The 25894-nt window shown below is 33.5% G+C and overlaps 1 protein-coding gene across 5 annotated transcripts in view; it reads left to right on the top strand.

The window, feature by feature from the left end:
* Positions 1-25894, top strand: part of rdgA (retinal degeneration A) — a 604783-nt gene that overhangs the window by 216382 nt on the left and 362507 nt on the right. For all 5 annotated transcript variants that reach the window (XM_072538847.1, XM_072538849.1, XM_072538841.1 and 2 more), the window contains exon 3: positions 19050-19306. The gene's annotated coding sequence lies outside the window, so the exon portion shown is untranslated. The remainder of the gene's footprint in view (positions 1-19049; positions 19307-25894) is intronic.

Below are 25894 nucleotides of genomic sequence, written 5' to 3'. Positions count from 1 at the left end.
ATATAAAAACGAACTAAAAAATAATGTTACTGTTAATATGCAAAAAACACTAACTTAAAACAAACAAATTATGGGTGTAAATATAAAGTGAAATAGTATAAAAACATATTACTGAAACCTAAAGAAAGTTTGACACAACCTAGGTCAGAGACGAAAAACAATGGATGACAGACAAAAATACTACTACAGATGGAAGAAAGAAGGAGTTTATGGTTATGGTAGATCAGGGAAGGGCTCATTTGTGAGCCCTTTGGACACTTAGGCCTTCTAAGAAGAAAAAAGTATATACAAAGGAAACGATCTACAAAAGTACAGAGAGAGATAAAAAGAATAATTAAGGAAAATAATTTAGTCCTCATCTCCAGAAATGTAACAAAACGAACTATACCTAAGAGTTAGATATGGCCTAGCGCTAAGGTGAATGTAAGTAAATATTATAATTTTAAGTATATGAAAATCATGAGTAAAAGTGATGTAATACTAGAAATTCACTTAGCCTAAAGAAGGAAGGAATATACCTACAGAAAATATATGTAATAAATAGAAGTTAACTTAAAATTGCAAATACTTAAAGTATATATAAGTATATAAAAAAAACTTAAAACGCAAATGATACCTGAGATATAAAAGCACACAATCGAAAGAAGCTCTCGCAGAGTATGTCCAAGTAAGAAACGAAGTAAACGCAAAAATAAAATCAATCAAAAGAGAACATTGGGCTAAATTCACCAGCGCCATGGACTACGACCTACATGGTGCCCAAAAGAAAGTATGGAAAATGCTTCGGAACAGGAAAAAACCAGTTAACGAGTTCGTGCAGACCAAGGGAGTACCTATAGAGACGTGGCAACAGCATTTTAAGGAGCTATATGATGCGGAAGAAACGCTGAATATAAACGAATAGGAAGCAGATATAAGTGCTACAATCAATGACGAAGAGGTAGAAGCAAAGATCAAGAAGTTAAAAAACAAAAAATCACCTCGAACAGATGGTATAACCAATAAACTCTTAAAATATGGAGGGCCTGAACTTGCAAGTAAACTGTCACAACTATTTAACTAAATCTTAAACGACCACAAAACTACAAAGGAATAACCCTCTTAAATACAACGATGAAACTTTTCACAAGTATTCCTAAGGACAAATTGGAAAGGCATCACTAATGCTGAAGAACAACAATGTTTTACATTAGGGCGGTCTATAACAGATGCATTCATAATAAAACAAATAAAAGAAAAAGCTATAGAGTTCGGCATGCCAGCGTATATTTGCTTCATTGATCTGACGAAGGCGTTTGACAGGGTTCACCTGGGAAACATTCTAAATATATTATCAGAAACTAAAACACCGACCAACATAACAAAGATAGTTCATAACCTAAATAACAACAATGTAACCAAAATTAGAGTTTAACCTACTCATGGGCAAAATTATAAACAAAATAACATCTCTCAATCTCGGATACAGAATGGGCAACAAGAGAATTGGTATGCTGTGTTACGCAGATGATGCAGCAATTATTGCCGAATCAGAAGATGATTTTCAGAGACAGCTCTTTCAGTTCTTTCAAATAAGCTGCCAACTAAATATAACCATTTCTACCAACAAAACTAAATGTATGACAATAGCCAAAGATCCGCTCAGATGTAAGTTAGTGGTTGAGAACAACTCCATAGAACAGGTGATGCAATTCAGATATCTGGGAATAGATATATCAAGCACACACGACCCAGTAAAGGACCTAAGGAGTCAGATTAACAAAACATCCGCATTGTCGGGATGTCTGCGGAAGATAGTCTGGTCAAATCCGTATATGCGCACAGATAGTAAAATTAGAATCTACAAGACTTGCATACGACTGATCATGACATATGGCATCCAAGTGCGCGAAGATACCAACAAAACTAAACAGATGCTAATGAAAACCCTTAGAACCACAGTGGGCAAAACAAGAAGAGACAGGGTGAGAAATACAAACGTCAGAGAGCAGTGCAAAATTCAAGATATTGTAAGAAGTGTCATGTAAGACGAATGGATGAGTATAGACTCCCAAAAATTGCCCTAGAAAACAAACCGCCCGGTGCAAGACCTCCCGGAAGACCACCTAAAAGAAGGAGGGACAGTTGGCAATCTACCTCCCAGGAAATTAACCGGAGCAGCTTTAGAATTAAACAGATCGAAAGATCTCCAAGAAGTAGAAGAAGAACTTAAAATTGACAAAGGGCAATAGATGCGCAGCAGCCATGAGGAACATTATGAAGGCAAAAGAAATATCGCCAAACAATGTTTCTCGGTGCCAAGACATGGACTATGAACAAAACCATTTAAGATGGTTTTTAATCTTGGCAAGGAAGGATGCTTTGCAGATTATTTGGTGGTAAGATGGAGAGTGGATTGACAAGATGAACTAATGACGAAGTATACCAAGTGTATGACAACCCTCGTATCTCAACTTCAGGTAAAAAAGGTAGACTACAATGGCTCGACTATCTATAAAGAATAGATTATTGCAGGAAGCTTAATAATGTTAAATGGAGATTATCAGAAAATAAAAAATGAGAGGTAGAACATAAATAAAGTGGAGGAATACAGTCACGCAAGGTACCAAAGAAATGGGAATTAGAAATTGTAAACAGAAAACAAGAAAAGAAAATGATGGAAGCTGTCGATCCCGCAATGTATCCAAATAACCTGTTAAGCTTTTATATATTATTATAACGTATTAGCATTGTAACAATAATTTTTTCAGCCCTCTGTCTATAACAACAAACGACAAACTCGCCGGATTTCAAGAGTCTCAAAACTTTCAAATCGAACCGTCCCTTTGTCGACAGCCTCAACGTCGTCGCCTGATGTACCTTAATGCTGTTATAGTCTGTTCCTTCTATCTACGGAGTAAACACTTACGGCCACGTTTTGGCGAAGGAAGACATAAAAAAATCAGATATGGATTTTTCATTAGTGGGCCATAAACCGATCGTGATTTGAAAGTGAAGGACGAAATGCGTGGGCCGAGAGATGAATTTTTCCGATCGTGTTTTCGGGGGAGAAGTTTCGTGAAGACTAATGTTAGATAACGCGAATTAAGAAAGTTAAAAATAGCGTGGAAGTAATCTTTTAGACATCCTTAAAAATTTAGCTCGAAACATTCGTAGGATGTTAAGAATTTGCGTAATTAGTAAACGTGAAAATACATTTTTTATATACCTATATTTATATATATATATATATATATATATATATATATATATATATATATATATATATATATATATATATATATATATATATATATATATATATATTGAAGCGATATAGAATATAGGAGAAAGAAAAATAGTGATTAAAAATAATTTATAAGTTACACACTAGATAATATTAGATATAAAAAGTATTTGGTTATTTTAATAAGTTATATACTATGGAATATTATAAAAATTATTTATGTGAGGGCATTTTTAAGAAATTAGCATATAATAAGTTTAAAAAGTTTTTTTTTAATAATTATAATATTGTAAATATATTTAAGTGAGCCATGTGCATAGGCAACCAGATATACATACTTTGAAAGTGACAGACATTTAAATAATAATTACGAATATAAAGTGGGGTTATTTGTTAATTTAAAATGTTTAGTTTACATACAGTTACGGATTTAAAATAGTGTAGTTTATTAATTTAGGTTGTTTAAATTTACACATAAGTTTATATTCTGATCTGAAAAGCCTAAATGTCAATAAAATTCTCTATAGAAAAGTAAAGAATTCTCTAGAATACAGAATTTAACCTTTGTTTACGGTAGAACCTTCTCGAATATGGTTATGTCTGTGGATCGAAGATATACTTTTTCGAGAACATTCATATAGAGGAAATAGAACAATTCGAATAGGATTTCTTGCCAGATGGTTCTGGAATATTGAAAAGGTATAAATACTCGGTGATTTGGATTCAAAACGTTCAGTCAGCAGGTCAGTCAGTCAGTAAGTCAGATAATTAGTTATTAAGAAGACAGACACAGTTAGTTACAGTTAGTGATTAGGAAGAAAGTATAAAGTATGCAATAATCAGTGATTTAGTATTAAAATTTGATAGTATTGGAAAGTATATTAGAAGAATATTATTGAAGATTAAAAATTATGTTATGTATAAATGGTGATTGGATAATGGAAGAAAGTATTAATTGAAAATTAAAATTATATAATATATTTGGTGATTGGATATTGGTACATTAAAAAGAAGAATAAATATAAATGCTATTAAGAAGAAAAAATTTTAAATTGATGGAAGCTGACAATTGGAAAAAGGAATTTCAAAAAAAAAACAAGGATAACCGAGGCTGAGAACGAAGACATTGAGTGGTGATTAAAATCTATATAGTGGAGAACAGTTTCATTTAGGCATTCAGTGACAGAAAGGTACAAAATTTTGTTAATATAATTTAGTTAGTGTCATAACAATTTCAATTTTAAAGATAGTTTGTTTAAAATTTACATTGTCTAAAATTTTCGGTGATAGGCTGTCACCTTCATCAGCACCTAAATGGAAAACTTATTTAGTACAAGTGGTCAGAAGCATCTAAAACTTACATGATGGATCATCTGTGTATGTTATGATATGTTGCCTCCATATTCCAGTCTGTTACGTCTTGTCAAGTCTTTTTCAAGTAAAAATGAGTAAATACAACTCAAGTTTTCCACATCTTTCTTACAGTTCATAGAAGAGCTACAGTTAGAGATGTAGCACATTTCTATGAAATTTCTCTTGAATTGGTTGTCAACCTTTTTAGTACTTCCACATTGTTATAGTTGTCAATGTGTCCAGTATTATTAATATGTTGGCTACAAGCTGTACTTGTAGGCTTCCTTACAACATCACTCTTGTGCAATGCTATTCTTTTTGATAGTTTTTGGCTGGTTTGATCAACATACACTTTCGAACAGGTTCAACATGGAATAGAATACACTACATTAAAGTTATCCAGTTTTCTATCTCTTTCTGTCAGGTGAGTGAAGTATGTCCCTAATCTTTTGTACACTGAATTAGCTATCACTATGTTAAACTGTCTGAAAAGGTTTGTGATCTGTGATGATAAACCCCTGATGTAAAGCAATCTCCCATAGAAAAGTAACTTGATGACAAATGACAAAAGGTGCCACATTTATTTATTTAACACCTTTATAAAAACAGAGTTTCTTCTTCTTATGGTGCCTATCCATTATGGATGTTGGACACTAACATGGCTATTCTGACTTTGTTGACTGCTGCCTTGAAAAGTCCGGTGGTGGTTAAGTTAAACCATTTTCGCAGATTATGCAACCAGAATATTCTTCTTCGTCCTGGACCTCTTTTCCCATGCACTTTACCTTGAAGTATGGTCCGAAGTAGGTTGTATCGTTGTTCATTGCGCATTATATGGCCCAGGTATTCTAGTTTGCGACGTTTTATGGTTATGACTAGTTCGCACTCTTTACCCATTCTATGTAGTACTTCTTCGTTGGTAACTCTGTCTATCCAAGAAATCCTCAACATGCGTCTATAGCACCACATCTCAAATGCTTCGAGTTTATTTGCGGCAAAATACAAAAATTGCATACGAAAGCTGCACTCTTTACCTTTAAAACGCATCTTGATTTTTGTCGATAGGACACTCGAATCAGAAGATATTGAATTTTTACCGTCGAGCTGATATAATTTTTATTAAGGATTGATTTCGCGCGTGTAACTGACATTCAAAATCGCCGATCGCTTCAGTCGTTGTTTCTGAGAGAACCGTTTATTCTATACAATAAATGCTAATAAATGTTTTTGTTCAAAATTATCTCAGCTACATTTTTTATTTAAAACATTTATTTCTTATCGTTATTTCTATGGCGTACAGATTCTTGGTAAATCGATTTCTTTCCGTTTTTATCCCCCTACGAGGGTGGTTTTAAGGGAAAACTCGGGGGTAAAAATAGTAAACCATTTTGTATGTTTTTAAGCGTCATAAAGTTGATATTTTCGCCAAAATTCAGCTTGTTCGTATGATTAGAGGTTCAGTGGCTTTTCGTCTCTGACGACTGGAGCATCTCTAAAACAAAGTATTTGCGGACATACGTTTATATAGCAAACATTCAATATTTTTTTATGCAAAACCATCTATTGCAGTTTGTTACACTTATTTACTGACACCCTGTATAATATTCGAATATATATTATTCAAATGGCCGACAAAAAACGACACTTGGAACGCCTGTAACTCAAAAACAATTGATTTCTGATTTTTGGGGCAATGAAAACTTTTGATTAGCATGACCAAATGAGCTACTTATCTGTAAAGTTTTAGTCAATGTAACTAAAACCACTTACATAACTACATACTTATATAAAAAAGTGCCGATATCCTTTGTCACAAATTCTTCTTCTTCTTTTTCTTTCTCTTTATAAGCAATTCTGCTTGTTTATTGGCGTATTAATACCTCTATAGAAGGTTGTCACTTCATCTTTTGCGCGGTCGTCCGATACTTCTTTTGTGGATTGGTGACTTATCTCTTGCTATTTTGATGACACAGGTCTCTACCATTCTGCTTATGCGGTTATTCCATTCTTTTTTTTTTCTATTTTGTGTCCATTCATTTATACACTGTACGTTACATTTTCTTCTGTCTTCAATTCTCTTTCGATCTCCTAGCGTATTTTCTGTAATTCTTCTCAGTACTCTCATCTCTGCCGTTTTCAGTAGCCTTTGCGTTGTGTTTGAGTCAGGTCTTGTTTCTGAGGCATATGTTATTATTGGTCATAAACTGGCTTTACAAATTCTTTACTTCATATCTAGCAGGACGTTGTAATTCCCAGTTATTTTATTTCCATTACTTGTTTAATACTGATGCCATCAATTTCTATTTAACATCTGCTTGGTTCTTTGCTAACTACTATGGGTTTAGTTTTCTGAAATGAGATTGTTATATTAAATTCTTTTGCTCTTATTTTAAATCTGTGGACCAGTCCTTGCAGACTATCTTCATCTTGGGCTGTAAACATTGCGTCGTCTGCGTAACAAAGTAGTTTTATTTCTTTGTTTTCCATTCCGTTTCCTCTTCCTTTGTTAACTCTTTTGATGATTTTATTTATGATTAAATTAAAGAGCATGAGGCTCAATGAATCGCCTTGTCTTATTCCTCTGCCTATTTCTATAGGTTGTGACAGTTGTTCATCTATTCTGACTTTCATTTTGGTAGATATTTTTGATAGTTTTTATAATATTTAGGGGAAATTCTCTATTATACAGAAAAAGGATTACATCTTTGAGTCTTACTCTGTCAAACGCTTTCTTTAAGTCAATCAGACACAGAAATGCTTATCTATTAGACTCTAGTGGTTTGTCAGTAATGTCGGTAACTGATATAACTCCCATCTTCTTCTAAAGAGGGAGAAGGCATGTTAACCGCTCTATCCGTCGCTTGGAGTGACCTAAGGGCATAAGGTTCTCTGTCGGTGGCCATAGTCACGGGCTATGGACACTTAGCTAGGGATTAAAATTGCCTTTTTAAAGAATAACACAGTAATTAAAGTTTATTAATCAAAATGCACAATAATTATAATAGGTAGAAATGATATGATATAACTTATGCTAAGAATCTGAAAGAGACGTATAATTATCTCCTGATCCGGAAATCGGGAGAATAATTATACTAATTAGTCTTAAACTAAGAATCTGGAAGGTAATACACGTTAGTTATTAATAATAAACTAAATACAAACAAAATTCAAATTAGTAAGTATGGAGAATGTCACTTGTCAAAAGTACTTGGAGTGGGAAGGAGTTGAGCTAGAGACTCGGGATAAGGACAGGAATGTCGGTTGTTATGCCAATCGGGATAATCAACAATAAAATGGGGAAGAAGTACACTGTAAAAATAATTATAAGCAAAAATTCAAATTATTTTTCAAACAAATTTTCTAAGTCAATTGGACCTGTAGAAAATAATTAAATGGTGACAAATAGGCATAAATAATGTATATCAAATTTAAAATAGCTGTAAAATAAAATAAACAACAATTATTGAGGTCATAAAATAATAATTGAAATTTTTAACAGTGTAGCAGAAAAATAAATATCATAAATTCAAAGATAGAAAAAGTACAAGTTATTTTTAATAGTGTACCTGAAAGAGAAAAAAAAAGAGAACAGAAATAGCATACAAGTTATATATATATATATATATATATATATATATATATATATATATATATATATATATATATATATATATATATATATATATATATCAGAGTGTTATATTCAAAGTTTAAATATATAAGTATCAAAGTATATACCTCAAAGTCAAAATTCAAATACCAAAGTTTTGCAGTGTACCTGAAAAAGGAAAAGGAAGTAAAACACAGTTTATATACGTTTATTTGCAAGTATCAATATAGCAATATATATGTACCTGAAAGAGAAAATAAAACAACACTGGAAGTCTTTATTTAATCTCAATCTTTGCAAAAAGGATATATGCACCGTCCGGTGGCAAAGTCCCGTAAAGTAGGGACTTAGCAAATCTGTAAGAGAAATTTTCTTACATGACCTGTAAGCTTGTCGAAATAATCAGAATTTAGACTAAGTCCAAAAACACAGATTAATTCGGCGAAAAATGGCGACGCTCTTAAGGAAATTTATCAGCAAATTTGACTAAGTCAAAAAGCACAAATAAATACCTCAAAAATGGCCGCCGTGGTTTGCAGACAAACCGTGGTTAAAGATGGGAACGTTAGGTTCCGGGTTTATAGGTGAGCTGAAAGAAAACAAGAAACTCTAGGAACTGAATCGACCAGAGGATCTTAACTTGCCTCGAGGGCTGGATCTGCGGACCAAACCTGACCAGATCTGATTTCCTGGCCGTCGTGCACTTCTTTTATGCAGAAAAAAGTAGGTCAATCGTAACGGTCGTTTTGGACCTTTTTACGATTGACCGGCACGACGACCAATGCCCAATTTTCGGAATTATCATTGGCTGCAGCTCAGGTGCCTTTCGACCAACGATAATACAGAAAATGAGCAACAGACTCCTGAATTATGATTGGCTGCAACTGCTGTTGCCGTTTGACCAATCACAATTCAGCAGGCTGGGCGACAGTAATTTGCTTTATAAATAATATTGCATCTGTACACGATCTTCCACTAAGAAGACCCTGTTGTTTATCTGCTAAACTTATTCTCTGATTTATTAGCACTTGTAAAATTTTCATTGTAAGTTTTAGAGTAGTATTTAATAAGTTTATATCTCTGTAGTTTTCTGGCTGTTTTTTATCTCCTTTTTAAATAGTAGAATTAGTTCGCTCGTTTCTCCATTCTTTCAGTATTTTATTTTATTTATAATTCTATTAATTAATGTTGTTAATTGTTATGTTATTTCTGCTCCAAAATATTTCTGTAATTCGTTTGGTATCCCGTCTTTACCTGCTGCTTTTCTGTTCTTTAGCTTTTTAAGTATTTTTTGAACTTCCTGTATATGTATACCAAGTTCTTCATTTGTGGTAATTTCTGGAGTTTTCGATTTCTGCATAAAGCTTTTTTAAGTAGCCAATCCTTGTATCCTTTTCTATGTGTTTTGATTCTATTAGTTCCTTTACCTCCGTTCTTTGATCTCTTATGACCCGCAATATTTCCTTTTGTAGACCGTAAAAATAATGTTCCATTGTTCCAAAATAATGTTCCATCCATGTGTTTCGTTTCTAATTTTTTTCTAATTTCTAATTTCTTGTAATTATGGTTTGCTTCTTGTGTTTTGGTTGACATGTAATTAAGGTAAACTTTTTTCTTTTCTTTACATTTTTCTTTCACTTCTGTATAAAACCATGAAGTTCTTCGCCTTGCGAACGATTTATTTTTATTTATATTTCTGTCACCATGAAAGACCTGCATTTCCTTGACATGCAGTAATTCTCACTTTGGCCCTCACACATTGTATGTAGTAATTCTGGACATGTGTAAAACATTACCATACGTCATAATATGCATATATACCATAACCAATATTATAACAAATAAAATAAAAGGACTTATTTTCTTACAAGGGCTTAGATTAGTTGTCCCCAGGCAAATTGTAGCCCTATCTTTGGAGAGACTGAAATCTGGTCAAAGTTGGGACACCTGCGAACGACAGGTTTTCATCGGAGGGAAGTTGAAGTCGTAGGCGGACTAAGTTATTTTTCTTAAGTGAGGCAAGTTCTCTAACTACGACATTGAACATGAAGTGTTAAAACTTAAACTAAGTTAAATGAAACTACAATAATTGAAAACCCTAGCATATATTATATTAGTTAAATAATCCAACTAAGAAAAGTGCATAATTTAATTGAGGTTTAATGAACGTTCATATATTTAAAGTTTGATAGGAATTCATGAAGTTAAAGTTTGAACACAATAATTGACATACCAAAGACTAAATAAATTACATATCAAAATGACAAATGGTTGTAGTTAGCAGTTTAAATTTTTTTTTTTTTTTTTTTTTTTTTTTTTTATGGCTTCGGCAGTTTGCCATACAGCCAGTTACATGATCTTTTAATCTCATTAGGTACAGTAAAAAGTTTTTGAGTTGTTTGCAATCGAATAGACTAAAATAGATAAATTTACAACATTTAACAAAAAGAAGAGAAAAAATATAAATAATACATACACATATATATCCATAAACATATACAATTAACATGGGTCACTCGTTTCACGTCCAGGGAACCATCAGGACATTATAATATATAACATACACAGGAGAACTAGGCCACGGTAAATAGGATTAAACATATAAAGGAGAGAAAACAAAGGTAAAAAGTAAAAACCAATTTTTTTTTAACTAAAGAAAAATATTACATTTGGTCAAAAAATCGATTATGCAATCGTAAATTAATCTATTTTGAGTCGCTAGGGCAGATAAAACGTTAAACGGAGATTTACCGGTAATACGAACTATATTATTATATAATAAGGTGGATTCCAAATTATATTTGGCACAACCAAAAATTACATGATCTAGGTCACCTTCTACTCCACATTCCACACAGTTTTTACTCTCGATCACATGAATCCTTGCAAGATGAGCAGGAAAACAAGCATGTCCAAATTTAAGCCTAGATATGGTTGTTATATAACGCCTAGGGACATTATAAGTTCTGTGCCAATGTGCAACAGGGACTGTTGTGTGTAAAGAAGTGTATCTATTTGGGTTGGTAAAACAAAACTCAGACCATAGGTCACTCCATTTATATTTTAAAACTGCCTTGCGTGAAGCAACCAAATCAGAAATACTGGGTAGAAATTCTGTGGTATCCACTGAATAAATACTTAATTTGGCTAGTTGGTCCACATGTTCATTATGTTTAATTCCACTGTGTGCTTTGGCCCATATAAATATCACATTTTTTTTATTTTCCTTAAAGTGTTTAACTAATTTTTTAATTAATATTATGTAGGGATTGGAGTATGTGGTTGGAACAAAAGGTTGGTTAATGGCTGTGAGAACTGACATGGAATCTGAAACAATAATAACGGAGGAATCTCTGTTAGAAACAAAAAGTAGGGCTTGATATATGGCAATTGCTTCCGCACTAAATATGGAAATATTTGCTTTTAATTTGAACATTTTTTCTACCTTCTCCATGGGGATGTAAAAGGCACATCCTGTACCGTCTTCTGATTTGGAGGCATCCGTGTAGATAGTACTGTAGTAATCCCAATTGGATAAGATGCTTGTTATAATGTTGTTATTTGCTCTTCCAGTGTTAACATAATTTGGTTTAATAAATTTAACGCTATAAAAAAGAGCTTCAAAATCATTTATATCTGTGTGTGATTTTAAATTAATAGCTTCATCAGCACAAACTGTGTTTTCTCTAAGAGCTTCACATAGGGTTGGAGAATTTTTCTTAATCCAATATTTATTCGTTAAATCATAATTGTTTAAATTTGTTAATTCGGTATAAAGGAAAGTGTTCTGGTGTTTAATTTTCAGTAAAAATTTTTCGGCCAAGAAATGTCTTCTAAGAGAAATTGGAGGCTCACGTGCTTCAACATAAAGGGGCTCAATAGGAGTTGTCTTCATGGCACCAATACAGATACGCAAACACTGGTTTATAAATATGTTTAATTTGTTTAGTAAGTTCTTGCTGGCAGATCCATATAACCAACATCCATAATCTATGATAGAGCGAATGTAAGTTCTATAAAAAAGTAAGGAAGTCTGAACATCTGTTCCCCACCAAGTTTTAGTTGTCATTTTCAGAAAGTTTAGGCCTTTTTCACATCTATTTAACATATATTCTATGTGAAATTTCCATGTGAGCTTGTGATCCAGTATAATGCCCAAATATTTAATTACCTTTTTAAAAGGAATTTCTCGCTGTTTTACTATAAATGTTTCGATATTGGGAATATTATGTCTACTGAAAATGGTCACTGCTGATTTTGTGGCCGACAGCTGAAGGTGATTTTCTTCCAACCATATTTCTACAACGTTGTAGGTATCCATTAAAAATCCAAAAGCTTCATCTCTCTTCTTTGTTTCACAGTAAATGCAGAAGTCATCTGCATATTGGATGATCTTAAAAGGATATTTTTCCAACTTTAATTTATGTAGGTCAGCTGTATATAAATTGAAAAGAAAAGGACTTAAGACAGCTCCTTGTGGAATTCCTGTGAAAACATATCTTGGGCCTAATAAATGGTTGTTAAAATCCCTGACATAAACATGTCTTTCTGAATATAATCCGATAATAGCATACACTATTGCCTTAGGAATGTTAAAATCAATAATCATTTTTTTACTCAAAATATTTAAGTTTAAGGTGTCATATGCTTTCTCAATATCAATAAAAATTGTTGGAAGAAAGTTATTTCTAGAGAAATTATTTTGAATATTTGTTACTAAGGTTGTAAGTGCATCTAGCGTACCCACTCCTCTTTTGTATGCAAATTGACAGGGCGTAAGCAGGTCTTTTTTATGTAGCCACCATTCCAGCCTATGTTTTATCATACGTTCGAAAGTTTTTTGCACACATGATAGCAGAGAAATTGGTCTATAAGAATGGGCCAAGTTAGGGTCTTTACCTTGTTTAGGAATCGGTGTGATTATAATTTTCCTAAAATCTTCAATGCACTCACCTGCAAGCATCTCATCAAAAATTTGTAGAAGAAAACTTTTTGCTATAATTGGTAGGTTCTCTAACATCGGATACTTAATTTGATCAAAACCGGGGGCAGTACTTTTTTTTATTTCTTAAAGCATAATTTAGTTCATTAATGTGAAAATTATTTGCCAAAAAATGTTTTTTATCTAAGATAGTATGTTCGATATTTACAGTGAAAGGAACAGTCTGGGGAGCTACATGATTAAAAAACTCATCTATTAAATCATCATTATGTGGCTTACCAATGTTTATTGTTTTACGATTCATTTTTTTTGCTTGTTTCCATATTATGCTAGTTGGAGTATTTTTGTTGAGATTGGAACACCATTCAATCCAACTTTTTTTAGCTTTTTCTTTTAATGTTCGTTTAGTAAGTGCCATGCATTTTTGGTATGCAAGAAAATTATCTTTTGTGGGGTTTTCTTTGTATACTTGCAGTACACGTTTCCTTTCAGAAATTATGTTGTCACATTCTGCATCCCACCAAGGTGAAGGTGTTCGATTTTTGCACTTAAACGGTCTGTATTCTTTTAAAGTTCTTTGTGCCGCATTATTTATACAATTGATTAAGAATGCATATTTTTCTTTGGTGGTTGGATATTCTGCATCAGTAAAGTTATAAAAGTAGTCTCCCACAAACTCTTTATATTGTTCCCAATTAGCTCCTTTTAGGTTCCATCTATATCGCGGAATTGTGATGTCCTGCGGAATTTGCTGCATTGCAAGAGTTATTTTTATCATAAAATGATTCGATCCAAGTGTGTCAGAGTAAACTGCCCAATCTATATCACTAGCTACGTCCGAGGAGCAAAAGGTAACATCTATCATAGAATCATTGCATCCTGGCCGGGTAATACACGTGGGTTCGCCAGTATTCATAACTACAAAATCACAATTATTGCTTGCTTCAATGAGTTGTTTACCAATAGAATCGTTTTTATGGGATCCCCAAGTAGCATGATGCGCGTTAAAATCCCCACCGATAATACATGGAGTTGAAAACTGCGAAAAAATATTTACCCAATCAGTTGTGTTGGTTTTAATATCCGGTGACCTATAAACGGAAATTATACTTAAAGTTTTATTGTTGAATTTGATATTAATACCACAAACAAGAAGATCGACATTAAAATTGGAAACTATGCTTAATTCTAGGTGTGAAATCGACTTTTTGACCAAAATGCAAATTCCTGAAAAACCATCTTGTCTATCTTTACGAATTACATTATAACCTACGAAACTATATACTTTTTTGGGTTTAAACCATGTTTCACTTATTATTGCTACATCAATATTATTATTTACAAGATAATGCATTAGACTATTTTTATTCGAAACAGCAGAACGTGCATTCCACTGACAAATATTTAATGTCTTTGGTAATGGAGTGAAGGTTACTTTTTACATGTGTCCTCCAACACTTTATTTATTCCTGTTTGAATTAAATCATTATTCAAATTTTTGATATCTTCAATGGTATGAATACCTTTTAAAAATTCAACTATAAAATCTGCAATTGACTTTACAATGTTTTTGTTATTTAAATTTTGATAATTTGGTGGATTATTATTTCGAGGCAGTGGTTGATTAGGGCCAAACTGAAACGGAAACATCGGTTGTGGAGGAGGAGTGTCATTAGAAATTCGACGTTTTTTATTGCTATGGCCGGTAGGACTTGGTGTAGGATGGGTGGGCAAAACGTAATTGCTATTATTCTTAAAATTTGAGTGTAAAAGGGAGTTAGAATTTCCAGACTTAGATTCAATCGCTGGTAAAGGCGGAAAATTGGAGTTGGATAAAATAGAAAAACTATTATTTACAGATATACCAGAATAAGACATTTCACAATATTCTTTTGCCTCAATAAAGGAAATATTTTGTTCAACCATAACATTCTTAATTTTACGTTGTTTTTCATAATGAGGACATTTTCTTGAAATAGAAACGTGGTCATTAGTTTTACAATATAAACAGCGAATTTCTGAATCGTGACAAACATGATTTTCAGCTTTTACATTACTACACTTAATACATAACTCTTCAATATTTTTACATTGCCTAGAAATGTGACCATAGCGTAGACATCTGAAGCACTGTGTAACTCTGCTAAAAAACCTGTCCACCAAAAAATATACACTATTTATTGAAATATAATTAGGTAAAGTGTTCCCTTCAAAAGTTACAATAATGGTTTTTTTGGGGACATACTGTATATCACCATCCTTTTCTATTCTACGATGTGTACGTTTAACATCAAGTACTGTTGAAGGAGATTTTATGTTATCTAAAATATATTTCGTATCGAATTGAGTATCAATATCTTTTATCAAACCCTTAATTTCTAATAAATGATTTGGTATAAACGCTACAAGATCATTTTCTGATAAAAGAGGATTGTTTACTAAAGCATTGGCATCAGAACATGTTTTTAGACTAACTTTTATTCTATTTTTTCCAACAGATCTAATTTGGTTAATATTGTTAACATTAAGTTTTTTGTGTAAGATATCTCCCACAAATAAGGGATGAAGACGGCCGGCATTTTCAATATTTTTTCGTTCGATAAAAACACAAATATTACTCAAATTATACTTATCTCCATTTCTTAGATTAAAAACTTTAGGTGTTTTATTTTTTTTATAAATATCCTTTTCTTTATCACTAATGACCTGACGACTGGTTTCAGCTGTTGTCTCAGAACTTAAAGTGGTATCCATGTCTTGTATGGGGACCGATAAATAATTTTCTGACTCCGCATCACTTTTAGAGTTATTTGCACTCATTGTCTCGTTAATATATACACCTAACGGCGTCTTTCTTTTTAAAGCTTCCCCCATTTAGGGGGGAGCTATTTACACTCCGTACACGTTAACCACCGTACCACTCCGTTGGCTACCTGAATGGGAATCTTGAATACTTATTAATTGTAATATAACTATTAAATACTGTTTAATATACACACAATTATTAAAAACTAATAGGAGAACTTTTAATTATCAAGTTTCACTTTTTGAAATTTATATTAATAGGCCATTAAGAGTGATCATTTAATTATCAAAATAGGTTAAGCCAATGCATAAACGGGGCAACTAATGTTGTTATGAAGTAATAATGTTGCCAGAGTATTTGGCTAAAATATTTAACAATAATCCTATACTAAGTAAGTACAAAATACAGGGTGGAAAAATATGGAAAAATTTTGGGGAAAATTGTCCGTTACACATTCTGTCAGATTTTAATGGTTCTTACTAAGAGTTGTTAAAAAAATTAGACTGCTGTTACTAAACCAATTTATCATCATCATTCAGCCCCATTTTCACATCCATTGTTGGATATAGGCCTCCTCCAAACGTCTCCAGTTCTCTCTATCTCTAGCTGCTGCAATCCAGTTTGTTTCTATTCTCCTTAGGTCGTCGGTCCATCGGGTGGGTGGTCTGCCTCGACTTCGCTTGTCATCTCTTGGTCTCCACTCCAATAATCTCTTCGTCCATCTTCCGTCTTCCATTCTAGCAACATGTCCAGCTCACCTCCACTTTTGTTTATTGATTCGCAGTATATTATCGTCTACGCCAGTTCGTCGGCGTATCTCCTCATTTCTCACGCGATCTTTCAAGGTCAGGCCCAGCATTGATCTCTCCATTCGCCTTTGTGTTACCCTCAGTTTTTCGGCAGTAGCTTTCGTTAAAGTTAGGGTCTCTGCTCCGTAGGTCAAGACTGGTAAGATGCATTGGTTAAATGCCTTCCTTTTCAGGTGAATTGGGATATTTGTTTTAAAAATGTCTCTCATCCTTCCATATGCCGCCCATCCCAACGTGATTCGTCTATTTAGCTCGCAGGTTTGGTTGTCTCTGGTTATTCTAATTTCATGACCCAAGTATGTGTATTTATCGATTAATTCTACCTTGTTGTTATTGATCTGTATCTCTTCGCTGGGAACAATATTGGTCATCATTTTGGTTTTCTCGAAATTTATCTCCAGCCCAGTTTCTTGTAGTATGTCATTCAGTTCTTGGAGCATGTCTTTGATCTCTCTCAGATTATCTGACAGAAGCACGATATCGTCCGCAAAACGTAGATGGTTTAATTCTTCTCCATCGATGGATATTCCTTTCTTTTGCCATATTAGTCTTTTAAATGCATACTCAAAAACGATAATGAACAGCTTTGGTGACATGGTATCACCTTGCCCGACTCCCCTTTTTATCTTTATTTTATTAGTTGCTGAATGTAGACTTATGGTTGTTGTGGCATTTTCATATATATTTTTAACTATATTACAATATCTGTGGTCGACCCTGCAATCTTGTAGTGCTCTTAAGATGGACGGTAGTTCCACTGTATCAAACGCCTTTTTAAAGTCTACAAAAATCAATGCCAAGGGACGGTTATATTTGTTAGTTTTTTCTATCAAGGTTTTTAGGCACTGCATGTGATCGTTTGTGCCGTAATTAGGGCGGAAACCGGCTTGTTCCCGAGGTTGGTAAAAATCCAGCTTTGTCTCTAACCTGTTCGTTATTATTTGGGTGTATAATTTATAAAGATGGTTAAGGAGACTGATTGGTCTCTATCTTTCCAGGTCTGCTATATCTAAACTAAACCAATTACTGGTTGTTTTAAATTGACAAATTTTAATAACAACTTCCAGATTTTTTTAGCATAAAATTGCTACACTCTTTTACGACATTGTTAAATAAATCAAGAAGTTATGAGTTGCTGTTATTATATATAGAAATAGTTAGATTAGAACGTTTAAAGACATAGCTATAATACGAGGAGTACGACAAGAATGTGTCCTGTCCTTTTTACTTTTTATTATGTGCTCATTAGAGATTTTTAAGGAGGCACTGAAAAACATCAATGAATGCATATCAATTACCGAAACACTAGTAAATAATCTTAGGTATGCAGCTGATACGATACTTCTTCCAGACAGTAAAGAAGAGCTGCAGATTTTGTTTGATCGCACTACGCAGTACTGTGAGATGTATGGAATGGCTACGATCATCTGATCGATCTGACCATAAAAACAAAACAAAAAGCATGATTGTCATTAGAAACATGATTGAAAAATAAAGTATCTACGTTAAAGATAAAGCTTTAGAGAATATATCCAAATATAATTACCTGTGATGTGAGTCAAATGAACAATGAGACCGTAGCCTTGAAATAATACGACGCATTGAGCTGACCAGAAGATCTTTCAATAAGATGAAAGCAATATTGTGCAATTAAAAACTAGGAATGGAAATTAGAACTAACGTATTAAAATGTTACAAATTCTCTATCCTATTATATGTAATTAAAGCCTGGACAATTACTGATGCAATTGAAAAAAATTTGTACTAACTAAGTAGCTAAAAAATAGAAATTTAAACCAAAAAAACCAAAGTAACAATATATAGAACAGTCATCCTATCAGTGCTAACCTGCTGACATATAGGTCAGAAACATGGACGTGAAAATGGTATTTGGAGAAGGCGATATAATTTCGAATTGTAGAGAAGTAGTTAATTAATAGTATAATTGTAAAGAAATAGTTAATGGTAGAGATATAATATCTTTCATAAAAATACGTAACCTTAGATGGGCTGGACATGTGTCGAGATCAAATAAAAATTGCCCAAATGAACCCTATTAGCGGCACCAGAGAAATGACTCACGAAATAGACTAGGGAAGGTCAAGGCTCAACTAGGGCTGTAGCATATCTGATAATGATAACACTAAAAACGACTTTATATGAGTAGCCTCTATCACTTCTAAATTTAAACTTTTTATGTGAATATTAAGTTTAGGTAAAGATTGTTTTCTTTTTTATTTTAATAAAAATAAAGTATTATATCAGATGAAAATATTAATAATAATATCTGCTTTCATTTCCAGATTTCGCCCATTTCCCTTGACTGCTTATCAAGTGTCAGCTATGAAATTATTAGACTAGACACTATCAGCCAGATATTCAGGATGCAATAATCTACTTTCCAGTATCGATTCGTGCCATATGAAGTCCTGTCGTCGTCAACAGACATGACGCACAAACAGGGCAAAATCGTCAATATGCAAGTGGTATGGAGATTATGGAGGATATATCGTTGGGAAGTTGTACCGATTTTTGAAGTTGTCAACCGACCGAACTGAAGGTGAGTTGTGAGCTCAAGTGAAAACATTTTTCTTGATTATGCAGGCATATTTTTTGTATGAAACTTTTCCAGAAAATAGAAACAGCGGATAACAATTCTGTACTTTTGAGCATTATTTTGAATTCGCAAATTTTTAACTTGGGATATAATTTACCAGATTTCTGTTGGTTGTACAGCTGACTAATTAAGCCTGTAAAGTTTTTTTAAAAATAAAATTGAAACTAAACTACCAACTGTCATATGTCATATAACAGGAATAAACCACAATTTTAATTACCACATTTGACGCGACGTTTAGATTTTCAATTTGATTATCGTCATCAATATACAATTAAACAAGTCGTATAGAGAAAAAAGTAAAAAATACTCTATTTGGGACTGTCACAGATCCCGGTATCTAATTTTTTTCCAATCTCCGATAGTAGTGGCACAAGAAGAAGAAGATGTTGACATTTTCTTTTTGGTGACTTTTTTTTTAATATTAGTAACCAATGCTTCTATAATATGTCGTTAAATAGCAGTTAATATAAAATGTTCCAATAATATAACTCAAGAATCATACAAAAGCTAAACGGTAAATTATCAACAATTTTTATATATTGTCGACAACTTTGTTAAATACACAAAATAATAGAAATTTTAATACAAACAGTTATCTATATATAAATATAAACGTGCTTAACAAGTTTTCATTGGATTGTCAATTACTACACAACTTACTACACAACTTAGTATATGTCTTGAAAGTTTGGTGAAGAATTAAAAGTGCAAATATGGAAATTTGCCAGGAAATTGAAAAAAAAAATTACCTTAATCGTTATACCCAAATGTACCGGATATTTTTAGAACAAAACAAAATAATGGAGTCCATTGTACCGGCCAGTTCGCGTGCGAAGTGCTTCCTCCATTACATAATTTATTAAATCGAAACAAGCACTTTATTTTTTTCCATTATGTCTTTTTTAATGGAACACGAAAAGTATATGGTTATCAATGTTTCCATTATAATATTCTAAGCAAAAATATACAATGCGCTGCATTTATTCAGAGCAAAAACTATCATTAGGGACCGCTGAGTTAGCTGCTGTGTACTTTATTTAAAAAGCTTGAATTTTCATTTTATTGCACGACATTAAGTTCCAATATAATGTATTTATATTTAAAATATTGTTTGCATTGTACAACGGGGCAAAAATAATCAATGATTAAATGGTAATGGTTACTTCGAAATCCTGAATAACGATCTTCTGTTATATGCAAGTTTTAGTTTGGTCATTAGATTTTTATATGATTATTCATGTATTATAGAAACGACTGAGAATAAAATACTTAAACAAAATTCTAATATCACGAAGAACCTTTAGAAATAGGTATATCTAACTCAGTAATTAATTAGGTTAGTATCCGATTAAGGCTAACTCCACAGCATTGATAGTATTGATACGCTTATTTAAAATAACTTTATTGGAATTAGTTTTAAACTTCAAAAACATGATGTTCTGATGTTCCAAACTTCATTAGACATTTCATTAATTTTCGATGTTATTTTAAATGTTCTCGAACTACTTCTTCTTTTTCGTCAATGGACTTTTCCTATGTGGGATAAATCTCCTCCTAAACACTGCTTCCTCCTTTATAATTATTCGCCTCGAATAACTGGAATATCAGGGATCGATAGAAGCCAGCAGGGTGGATCAGTTCCATGGCGTGAAGCTAGTTTCTCGATATAAACTACCTTCGGTTTACTTCAGGACGGTGTACGGATCTTCCCAGTTCCGTTTGAAGTTTTAGACAAAGTCCTTTCTTACGTGTGTGGGATTGTATAACCATACTGGTTTTACTCTGTCGAAAGTTGTACCAGTAGCATGTTGCTAGCAGTAGCAGTTTGGTTTATCACTTTGAAACTTCAAACTTTTATGAGCAAACTCGTAGCCTTTTTACATTTTTTTTTTCTTCAAATTTTCAAGGTATGTCAGGGATGAACGTTCTTCTTCGCAGGGTGGTGATCTTCCGAAAATAAGATCTTGAGAAAGCTTTATTTCTCTTTGATGGAGAATAACCAGTTGCTTTGTACTCGAAATTTCTGTATTCTAACAGAAATTAAGGCAATACAGTATTCCAATCTTTTTAATTATCAGCGACGAACATTGAAAGGTACTGACAAACAGTTCTATTATGTCTTTCGACGATTCCGTCTGATTAAGGATGGAGAGGCGTAGTGCGAGTTTTCTTAATATCCAAGATTTTCAATAATTCTTGCCATAATTTTGATTTAAAATTTCGTCCTTGATCAGAATGTAACTTTAAAGGAACTCCATATCTTGACACGACGTGTGTTATGAATGATTTTGCTATTGTAGTTGCCTCTTGATTAGGAAGGCATACCATTTTAGCCCATTTTGAAAAATAATCCATTGCGATTATTAAGTACTTGTTCCCTGTCCTTGTCATTGAAAATTGACCGAGAATATCCACTGCAAGTCATTCAAAAGACTCTTCAGAAAGATATTGTGCCAATTTACCACGACTTCTTGTTCTAGGGCCTTTTCTACCATTACATAAATTGCATTTCTTGCACCAATCTTCTACATCTTGGCAGCAACTGATCCTGTAAAATCTGTCTGGAACTCTGGCAAGTGTTCTTTTAACTCCAATTCTTGTAACACACTTTTAAAGTGTGATTTTGTCAGTACCACTTGTTGCACTGTACGTACTCCATCAGGACTTTGTATCGGACTCCGATACAGTAGACCTTTGAAAAGATACAGAGATTCCCATTGAGCCCAGTACGCCTTTATAGTACCACTCTATTTGGTTATTTTATGCAAAATAGGTCTTACTCCATTTTTAAGCCATTTGACTTATGACTTTGTAACGATGTGCTGAACGTCCTACAGCGACAGCGTTCAACAGTTCGAACCGTGGGAGTGTCGATAATCACGCATCCATTTCCACGACAAGACGACGAGGTGGGATCCGGAGCGGCCTTTAAAGCGAGCGGCTGGTGGAGTTAAAGGTAAAGGAGTCTTGTGGCTAACGCTTTAGGCTTCCTGGCTCGCTGGTGCATTGAATCTGCGAGCCAACCCGGACAGAGAGACTTCCGCAAAGAGGATTATCCTTAATCAAGCAGAACTCGTGGGTATAGTGAATTGAACGTAACCGTCAACTCTGACTCAGAGTATACGTGGATCTACACAACCGAATATTTTGATTGCGAGAGCGTTTGGCGCTTCCGCTGGACTGAGGTGGAAGCAAATATAAGTCTGCGTGCGATCGAATGTGCGTATTTCATTGTCTGTTAGTAATAATAATTTTTCTTTTACAAACGTCCACCTGGGAATTCACTCTCGCGGGATCCAGGCGGGGATATAGAATATATTTTATTTTTATTTTTGTACATACGTTAGAATTAATAGATTTATTTTTAATCCAACCTGTGTTTTACTGGGTCTGTCGTCTCGAAAGAGCTACCCGTCACAACTTATGACTTTAGAGATAGATAAAGTCATTATCTTTCTGTTTCCAGGAAAGTCTGATCATTGCCTTGTTTCGGTATAACTGTGGTTACTTCAAGACTTACTTCTTCGGTTATGTTCTCTTGATCTTTAAGTTATTTATAGTACTGGCATTGTCGTTTCAAGCAGGGTCGCCTAGAAAGAATATCGGCATTGTTATATATCGAAGTTATACTGTTGGAGTCTCTCTACCCGAGCAACTTGTCCTTCTGGCTTTTTAAAATTTTTTAGCCACTGCAAAGCACTATGGTCAGTTCTAATTATAACTTACTTACTTAATCAGTAGACCCATTTGTACCTTTCGGTGTTGGGCTTAATAATAAAATTTCTGTTATAAAGGAAAGCATGAAAATGTTCTAGAGCTTTTATAATAGCTAGAAGTTTTTTTCTGGTAACCCAATAATTATTTTTAGCCTTTTCCATTGTTTAACTAAAATCTGCAACAACTTTTTCTTTGCCTTCCTTCTCTTGTGATAATAAGGCGCTAATACTATACTGAGATGCGTCACAATCCAACAGAAATTTGCAATCTTCTCGGGAAAAGGCTAGGATAGGTGCTGTTGTAAGTCGTTTTTTTTTTAATTTATACAGGAATTTTGACATAAATCTTACGGAATTTTGACAGTTGTATCTAAGTATTTTGAAGTTAATAGTTGGCATTCCGTTAAAGTTGTAGTAAGTATTGTAATATTGTTTCTGTTTAAATAAAGTTATTTGAAACAAGCGTAACATCAGTGACAGCCGTGGGGTAAATCTTACGAAACTTTCGTAACAGTATTAATAAATATGTTTACAATGCAGCAAAGGCAAGTTCCTTTGGTATTAGCTTTAATAAGTAGACTTACATATGTATTGTCCTGTAGTTCGTATTTTGATTCTAATCAGTTCGAAATTCGCATCCAACGATCCCATCGTCTGGATATTCATCTAATCTGTGTCACACTCTTTTCAGTAGCAAATTTTTGGCACATTCAGATTATTTATTTTAGTTTTCACACATATTTTTTATTACCTAGCTTTTCAATTTATTTGATCCATTAAGTTCAAAAAAGTTTGTTACATGGCAATAATTCGTATTTTTTTATTGTAAATTTCCCATATCTGTAACTGTTCTTGCTTATCTACAATAAGTTTGTTATTTTCGTCTACTATACATACTTTTCAGCTGTTTTTTCTTAGTAAAAGTTAATTCATTTTATTTCTTCTATTGCTTGACATTTTCTTCGTAACCGTTTCTCTTTAGCCTGTTTTATCTTTCTGTCTGCAAATACAGGACCATCAATCTTAAAAGCTGAAGTGGAAAAAGCCATACACCAAGCCAAAAACAACAAAGCCAGTGGACCAGATCAAATATACAGCGAATGGCTAAAATTACTCTCAAATGACAATATAAAAGAACTCACTGTACTTTTCAATCAAATATATGATACCAGTGAAATTCCATCGGACTGGTTAAAATCGATCTTTATTCCTCTACCTAAGAAACCAAACGTTAAGAAATGTAGCGACTGTAGACTCATTAGTTTAATGAGCCATGCCGTTAAAATACTGTTGCATATTCTCCTAAATCGAATTAACAACAAGTGCGAAGAAATAATTAGTCAAGAGCAGTTCGGGTTCCGGAGATGCCTTGGAACTAGAGAAGCACTATTTTCTATGCAAACACTCCTTCAACGATGTTGGGAGGTAAGAAAACCCGTATATATGTGCTTCATTGATCTTGAAAAGGCATTTGATCGCGTTCAGCATACCAGACTAATTACCGCCTTGCAGAGCATTCAACTAGATGAGAAAGACATCAAACTTATTGCCAAACTCTACTGGAACCAAACAGCCATTATTAATACCAACAATAGAGAATCAAAGCCAATCAGTATTGAACGAGGCGTAAGACAAGGCTGTATACTATCTCCCACCCTCTTTAACGTGTATTCTGAGAATCTATTTAGGGAAGCTTTAAAAGATCAAAAAGGAATTATCATAGGAAGAGAAATAATTAACAATATAGGGTACGCCGACGATACTGTGATTCTAGCTGAAAACATCGACGATCTGCAGGAGCTAATCAATAGAGTTGACATGGAATGCACAAATTGGGGCCTGACTAAAGTGGATATCGGCGCAACCCAACTGATATTAAACCAACAACCGCTGCAGAGAGTTCAGAGATTCAAATACCTTGGATGTTGGATTACCCAAAATCTAGATCCATCCTTCGAAATTCGATGTAGAATTGAACAGGCAAGAAACTCATTTCAAAAATTCAAACCTTTATTATCCAATAACTCATTAAATTTGGAAATCCGTGAAAAGGTTACAAGATGTTACGTGTGGTCTGTACTTTTGTATGGATGTGAAACTTGGACTTTAAACGCCAATATCATGAATAAAATCGAGGCGTTTGAGATGTGGTTGTATCGAAGGATACTAAAAATTCCATGGACTGGCAGAACCAGAAACGAAGAAGTTCTTCGAAGAATGGGACATCAACGAACTCTATTAAATATTATTAAGAGGCGTAAACTAGAATATCTTGGACATATAATCAGAGGACCGAGATATGAGTTCCTTGGGCTAATTCTCAACGGTAAAATCGAAGGAAAGAAATGGATAGGACGGAAGAAACTCTCTTGGTTGAGGAATTTGCGGCAGTGGACAGGTTTGACAGCGGACCAATTGCTACACGTAGCGCAAGACCGAGATCAGTATAAAAATATTATAAGCATGGTAGTCGCCGACGTTCCGTAGGGATATGGCACTCTAAGAAGAAATGTTTCTGTGGACAGTTCTTGTTTGTTCTCAAAACAATGTTTTGTTTGATTTGAGTTAAATATTGATCGATAAAATTGATCTGTATGATCCTAATCCAATGATCTGCTATAAACTGTTTTACGGTTATTTTGTGCTGTATGTGTACATTTAAAAAATAAGAAGAATACGACGTAAAATTACGATTTTCGAGGCTCAAAAAACATTATTTTTGAATTCATTAAAGACCTAAATTTAAGTTCAAACCTTGTTTTATCATTTCCTGATAAGTATGTTGAGTTTATTTGATTTTAAACCATTGTTT

The sequence above is a fragment of the Diabrotica undecimpunctata genome, chromosome 1 (assembly GCF_040954645.1).
Source record: "Diabrotica undecimpunctata isolate CICGRU chromosome 1, icDiaUnde3, whole genome shotgun sequence".
NCBI lineage: Eukaryota > Metazoa > Arthropoda > Insecta > Coleoptera > Chrysomelidae > Diabrotica > Diabrotica undecimpunctata.
Note: the sequence above shows the minus strand (reverse complement) of the source record. Positions and strands in the feature narration are given on the sequence as shown.